Source organism: Salvelinus alpinus, chromosome 2 (assembly GCF_045679555.1).
Source record: "Salvelinus alpinus chromosome 2, SLU_Salpinus.1, whole genome shotgun sequence".
NCBI lineage: Eukaryota > Metazoa > Chordata > Actinopteri > Salmoniformes > Salmonidae > Salvelinus > Salvelinus alpinus.
This window is the reverse complement of record NC_092087.1, coordinates 97,664,806-97,670,805: the sequence shown is the minus strand read 5'-3', so window position 1 is coordinate 97,670,805 and position 6,000 is coordinate 97,664,806. Positions and strand designations below refer to the sequence as shown.

The 6,000-nt window shown below is 40.2% G+C and overlaps 1 protein-coding gene across 3 annotated transcripts in view; it reads left to right on the top strand.

The window, feature by feature from the left end:
* The window catches only part of LOC139568360 (perforin-1-like), an 88,587-nt gene that overhangs the window by 39,115 nt on the left and 43,472 nt on the right, over positions 1 to 6,000 (top strand). The window lies entirely within an intron of this gene.

Sequence of the window (6,000 nt, the reverse complement as noted above, 5' to 3'; positions counted from 1 at the left end):
CCTCCGACGACCAGGCAGGAATGGGGTAAGTGATCCGGGTGAATAACTGAAGACAGAACAAACGGAGGTAAGTTTAAGGCAAGCAAGACGTACAAAACAACAAAACAAATTCTATCAAACTGGAGGCTGATACGCTGGCACAACATACTGTTCATGGCTAACGATCCGGCAGGGAATGGATGTCAGGTCCGGGCTTATGAAGAGGAGAGATGATGATCAGGACCAGGTGTGCAGATTGCTGATGGGATACAGGTGCGGGTAATCTGAGATCTCCCAACTAGCTACATCGCCCGGCAACCAGACAGGGTGCGTTCCAGGACACCGGAAAAAAAACTCCAGAACAGAACACAGGCAAAAAACAGACTCAGGAAACGGGATTCGTGACAGCTAGCTGAAGAGGTCCATCAGCCAATTTCTTGGGCTATAATACCATTTTGCCAATTGGCCTGGACCCTTTTACTGCCTACACGGAGCCCTGCCAATCCAACACGACTGGTCTACCGACGTAACCGTCCGAGGGGGCTACAACAGACTTCTTCCGTCGCGACTTCCCCCTAAGGCCCTTCTGCTAGCCTGCTAGCCCCGGCCTGCTAGCTGTCTGAATCACTGTGTCTCCAGCTCGCCTAGCCTCCCCACTGGGGCCTATGATCACTCGCCTATGCTTGCATCTCCCTAATGTCAATATGTCTTGTCCATTGCTGTTTTGGTTAGTGATTATTGTCTTATTTCACTGTACTCCATTCCTGCTCTTGAGTCTATTCATACGCACCCAGAAACCTGTTCCTTTTACTCTCTGTTCCAAACGCACTAGACAAACAGTTCTTATAGCCTTTAGCCGTACCCTTATCCTACTCCCCCTCTGTTCCTCTGGTGATGTAGAGGTTAATCCAGGTCCTACAGCGCCTAGCTCCACTCCCACTCCCCAGGCGCTCTCATTTGTTGACTTCTGTAACCGTAAAAGTCTTGGTTTCATGCATGTTACCATTAGAAGCCTCCTCCCTTAGTTTGTTTTACTCACTGCTTTAGCACACTCTGCCAACCCGGATGTCCTAGCCGTGTCTGAATCCTGGCTTAGGAAGGCCACCAAAAAATCCTGAAATTTCCATCACTAACTATAAAATTTTACGACAAGATTGAACTGCCAAAGGGGGCGGAGTTGCAATCTACTGCAGAGACACCCTTCAGAGTTATGTCATACTATCCAGGTCTGTGCCCAAACAATTCGAGCTTTTACTTCTAAAAATCCACTTTTCCAGAAACAAGTCTCTCACCGTTGCCGCTTGTTACAGACCACCTTCTGCCCCCAGCTGTGCCCTGGACACCATATGTGAATTGTTTTCCCCCCTTCTATCTTCAGAGCTCGTACTGTTAGGTGACCTGTCTTCAACCAGGATCTCAGCGATCACTGCCTCATTGCCTGCGTCCGTAATGGGTCTGCGGTCAAACGACCACCCGCATCACTGTCAAACGCTCCCTAAAACACTTCAGCGAGCAGGCCTTTCTAATCTAGCTGGCCCAGGTATCCTAGAAGGATATTGACCTCATTCCGTCAGTAGAGGATGTCTGGTTGTTCTTTAAAAGTGCTTTCCTCACCATCTTAAAAAAGCATACCCCATTCAAAAAATGTTGGACCAGGAACATATTTAGCCCTTGGTTCACTCCAGACCTGACTGACCAGCACAAACACATCCTGTGGCGTATTACATTTTCATTGAATAGCAATATGAAACTTTCCAGGGAAGTTAGCCTGTCTAGGACTGCAGTACCCCTCGCCAACAGCCAATGAAATTGCAGGGCGCCAAATTCAATCAACAGAAATCTCATAATTACATTTTCTCAAACATACAAGTATTAGACACCATTTTAACGATACAATTCTCGTTAATCCAACCACAGTGTCCGATTTCAAAAAAGCTTTTAGGCAAAAGCAGAACATATCATTATGTTAGGTCAGCAACTAGTCACCGAAAGCATAAAGCGATTTTCCAACCAAAGAAAGGAGTCACAAAAAGCTGAAATATTGATAAAATTGACACTCCCGGGACAACATGTTACACAATACATGTATGTTTTGTTCGATCAAGTACATATTTATATCCAAAAACATCAGTTTACATTTTGCTTTGCCTCCAAAACATCCCGTGAATTTGCACAGAGCCACATCAATTTACAGAAATACTCATAATAAACATTGATAAAATATACAAGTGCTATTCACAGATTTAAAGATATGCTTCTCCTTAACTTCTCTAGGGTAGGGGGCAGCATTCGGAATTTTGGATGAAATGCATGCACAAATTAAACTGCCTGCTTCTCGGGCCCAGAAGATATGATATGCATTTAGATTTGGATAGAAAACACTCTAAAGTTTGTGAGTATAACAGAACTGATTTGGCAGGCAAAAACCTGAGAAAAATCAATTCAGGAAGTAGTTTTTTGGGGGGTTTTGTCGTTTACTATACAATGCCATTACAGTATCTATTGACTTAGGACTCAAATTGCAGTTTCTATGCCTTCCACTAGATGTCAACAGTCTTTAGAAATTGTTTCAGGCTTGTATTCTGAAAAATGAGGAAGTAAGAGCAGTCTGAATGAGTGGACCCTAAAGTGTCACAGAGCTTTTTCATGCGCGAGACCGAGAGAGTCCGGTGGAAATATTATCGATTATTTAGGCTAAAAATATCCTGAGAATTGAATATAAACATCGTTTGACATGTTTCTATGAACTTTACGGATACAATTTGGAATTTTTTGTCTGCCTGTTTTGACTACGTTTGAGCCTGTGGATTACTGAAGAAAACACGCAAATAAAACAGAGTTTTTTGGATATAAAGAGACTTTATCAAACAAAAGGAACATTTATTGAGTAAATGAATGTCTGCTGAGTGCAACCATATGAAGATCATGAAAGGTAAGGGATTAAATGTATCTCTATTTCTGACTTGTGTAAGTCTTCTACTTGGCTGGTTAATGTTTGTAATGATTTGTCTAGTGGGCTATGTTCTCAAATAATCGTAAGGTATGATTTCGCCGTAAAGCATTTTTTAAATCTGACACCGTGGTTGGATTCACAAGAAGTTAATCTTTAAACCTATGTAAAATATGTTTTGTTTTCTGAATTTTTATAATGAGTATTTCTGTATTTTGAATTTGGCGCCCAGCAGTTTCACTGGCTGTTGAAGAGGTGGGACGATAACGTCTCACGTACCCAAGAGAGGTTAATGCAACCGCTGTGTCAGATTTCAAAAAAACTTTACGGAAAAAGCAAACCATGCAATAATCTGAGTACGGCGCTCAGAGACCAAAACAACCCAAGAAGATATCCGCCATGTTGGAGTCAAAATAAGTCAGAAATAGCATTATAAATATTCACTTACCTTTGATGATCTTCATCAGAATACACTCCCAGGAATCCCAATAAATGTTTGATTTGTTCCATAAAGTCCATAATTTATGTCCAAATTCCTCCTTGTTGTTCGCGTGTTCAGTACACAATCTAAACTCACGACGCGCGTGCAAGTCCAGCGGAAAGTACGGACGAAAAGTCCAAAAAGTTATATTACAGGTCGTAGAAACATGTCAAACGAAGTATAGAATCAATCTTTAGGATGTTTTTAACATAAATCTTCAATAATGTTCCAACCGGAGAATTCCTTTGTCTTCAGAAAAGCAAATGGAACAGAGCTCGCTCTCACGTGAACGAGCGTCACGAGCTCAAAGCATTCTGCCAGACCTCTGACTCATTCCCCTCTCAATCGGCCCCACTTCACAGTGTCGCGCCTGCAGGGTTGAAATATGCTTCTCTGTCTTTGTTTACTATTGTGCTATCCTCAGATAATAGCATCGTTTGCTTTCGCCAAAAAGCCTATTTGAATTCTGACATGTTGGCTGGATTCACAACCAGTGTAGCTTTAATTTAGTATCTTTCATGTGTGATTTAATGAAAGTTAGATTTTTATAGTAATTTTCATAGTAATTAATTTGAATTTGGCGCTCTGCATAAGTGAGACAGTACCGTCCCGCCTAAACTCAGATTTTTGGATTTAACCTCTAACGAGCCTCTACCCTGGGTCCGGGATCACCCCCCATCCCCCCACACACTGATTAGCATAGCTAGCATAGCTTCACAAGTAGATAGTAGCATCTAAATATCATTAAATCACAAGTCCAAGACACCAGATGAAAGATACAGATCTTGTGAATAAAGCCACCATTTCAGATTTTTTAAATGTTTTACAGGGAAGACAAAATATGTAAATCTATTAGCTAAACACGTTAGCAAAATACACCACTTTTCTAACTCCATCAGTTTCTTACTACTTCAGGTGCTATCACCAATTCGGCTAAACTAAGATATTGATAGCCACTAACCAAGAAAAAACCTCTTCAGATGACAGTCTGATAACATATTTATGGTATAGGATAGATTTTGTTAGAAAAAAGTGCATATTTCAGGTAGAAATCACAGTTTACAATTGCACCGACCATCACAAGACGACTAGAATTACTATAGAGAGCAACGTGTATGACCAATTTACTCTTAATAAAACATTTCATAAGAATAGACAAAGCATAGCAATGGAAAGACCCAGATCTTGTGATTCCAGACAATATTTCAGATTTTCTAAGCGTTTTACAGCGAAAACACAATAAATCGATAAGTTAGCATACCACATGTGAAAACGTTACCAGAGCATCGATTCCAGCCAAAGAGCGCTATAACGTAATCACCGCCAAAATATATTCATTTTTTCACTAACCTTCTCAGAATTCTTCCGATGACACTCCTGTAACATCATTTTACAACATACATATACAGTTTGTTCGAAAATGTGCATATTTAGCCATACAAAACCGTGGTTATACAATGAAAATAGTAGCAACTCAAGCATCAAAATGAGGGACGTCAGCTTTCAGAGTGATCTAGTTTAATCGAAAGCTAATCATATACTTGACTAAAAAATACAGGGTTGACAGGAATCGAAAGACAAATTAGTTCTTAATGCAACCGCTGACTTACATTTTTAAAATTATCCTTACTTTTCAATACAGGGTTCGCCAAGTGACGCGATAACAAACAAAATGGCGAAATATGCGTTTAAAATATTTCGACAGAACAACGATTTATCATATTAAATATTGCTTACTTTGAGCTGTTCTTCCATCAGATTCTTGGGCAATGTATCCTTTCTATGTTGTAATCTTCTTTTGGTCGATAGATGTCCTCTGTCCTTCGAAATATCCACTAACGATCGAACGGGACCCCAAAACGTGTCCAAAGTTTCAGAGTGCACAACAAAGAAATTCCTCAAAATCGCACTAAACGGATATAAATTGCTATAAAACGGTTCAAATTAACTACATTATGATGTTTTTAACAACTATAACGACTAAAAACATGACCGGAGAAATATCACTCTCTAAACAACGATTTGGAAGGAGGCAGGTCTGATGCCCATCTTGCGCACGACGCATGCAGGAAGAGAGCGGTACTTCTACGTTTTCTTGTTTTATAGTGGCTGTGATTGTGCAATAGACTCCATTCAAAACGTGATGACGTACAGACACCCAGAGGAAGACGTAGGCAGTGTCGGTTTCTTCATAGCATTCACTGTCGCCTTAAAAACAGACTCCAGATCAGGGGTAAAAATTTCTGAAATCTGACCCCTGTCATGAAAAGTGCTGTAGATATTGTTCTGTACCACTCAGAGACAAAATTCCAACGGCTATAGAAACTAGAAAGTGTTTTCTATCCAATAATAACAATAATATGCATATTGTACGATCAAGAATTTAGCACGAGGCAGTTTAATTTGGAGACCCAAATATGCTAATGCAGAACAGCACCCCCTATAGTTCCAAGAAGTTTTAAATAAGAACTTTACCGAACAAAACATACATGTATTGTGTAACATAAAGTCCTATGAGTGTCATCTGATGAAGATTATAAAAGGTTAGTGATTAATTTTAATTCTATTTCTGCTTTTTGTTACTCTCTTT